At 36.5% G+C, this 1,477-nt stretch overlaps 1 pseudogene; it reads left to right on the forward strand.

The window, feature by feature from the left end:
- The first annotated feature begins 1,023 nt into the window (after positions 1 to 1,023).
- On the forward strand, positions 1,024 to 1,142 carry LOC112474800 (annotated as a pseudogene).
- The last annotated feature ends 335 nt before the right edge of the window (positions 1,143 to 1,477 follow it).

Here is a 1,477-nt window from a genome sequence, read left to right on the forward strand (position 1 = left end):
CTAAAAAACAACAAATACAGAGGTAAATGAGTATGGAGGTAGGTTTTGCCTGAGGGCATTTGCAAATATTGTCATATTTGAATTTTTGTTTTGATGGTCAACCATAGCAAAAGAGACAAAAATCAAAATGGAGGATTCACAATGGTAGAGATTCTAGTAGAACAATTCCTCAAAATAATCTGAAACACAAAAAGGTTACATCCTCAGAATAAAAGTGAACCTGAATTGATTCAGCCTTCCTACTAATGTATAGTCTATAGTTTACACTGCAGTACTCCAACATACCTCAGGCTTTGAACTTGGTTTAAGGTGGCTTTGAAAAGATAAAAGCCCCAGGCACTTGGGAGTAGTTAAAGTAAATCTCTGGAGAGAGATCATTTATGCTGGGCCTCAGGTACTATGGACCACACATATTTCAAGAAACTTACAGGAAGAAACAAGGAAACCAGAAGCAACTGACTGAGGAAAAATGACTGCAAAATCTTTGGATATTGGAATCATTAGACAAAGACTGAAAAACAATCATGTTTACTGACAAAGAGTCTTTTTTTTTAACCAAACTTTAGTCGGGCTCCTCTGAGCCTTCTTTTTGACTAGGTCTCAACCTTATCCCTGATTCTTTGGCCTGACTAGCCAGGTTTTAGCGAGAATCCTAAGTCAGTTTAGTGAGAATCCCCCACTCTTGGTATCTGATCAAGTTCCTCATCTCTTACCTAGAATATATAAGTCCTTGAACTGTCTTTAGCGAGAATCTCGTTAGGTCAGTTTAGCAAAAATCTGCCTGCCCTTTATGCTTCCTCTTAGTCACTTTCCATTCATGGAACCCTTCACTCTGCTTGTTAGCTACAAATCTCTAGCTTTCTTTGCTATATTCAGAGTTAACCTGACTTCCCTCCCCTATTACAATACCCCTATTGCAATAGTCTTGAATAAAGTCTCTAATACATTTTAACAATGATCAGAATATTTCTTTAACATTACTATAACTAATGAACTGATGTAAGAAGTTTAAAATATCTATAGTACTATGGCCATGCCACCCTGAACAAGCCCGATCCCGTCTGATCTCAGAAGCTAAGCAGGGTCGGGCCTGGGTAGTACTTGAATGGGAGACCACCTAGAAAGACCAGATGCTGTAGGTGTAAAAAATAAAAAATAAAAAATAAGGGATTGTAAACTGACAAGGTCCTTGCAATCTGTGAGGTCAACCAAGGGTTGTCTCGCCTAAAAAATAAATAAATAAATAAATAAAATATCTGCAGTAGATAAAAAACTGTAAAAAGGGTCATAGTAAATTTGGAAAAGAGCTAGAGACTCCTGAGAAATGACAAATGACTAAAATCAAAGTCACCATAGTCATTTGATTTACATCCTCTGTTTACCTGACTATGTATGTCAGGATCGAGAAAGCAAATATGAAATTAATATAAAAGTGAATTTCAGCATGATTACATTACTTAAACCAAATTAACTGCAA

Source organism: Pteropus alecto, unplaced genomic scaffold, assembly GCF_000325575.1.
Source record: "Pteropus alecto unplaced genomic scaffold, ASM32557v1 scaffold7, whole genome shotgun sequence".
Taxonomy (NCBI): Eukaryota; Metazoa; Chordata; class Mammalia; order Chiroptera; family Pteropodidae; genus Pteropus; species Pteropus alecto.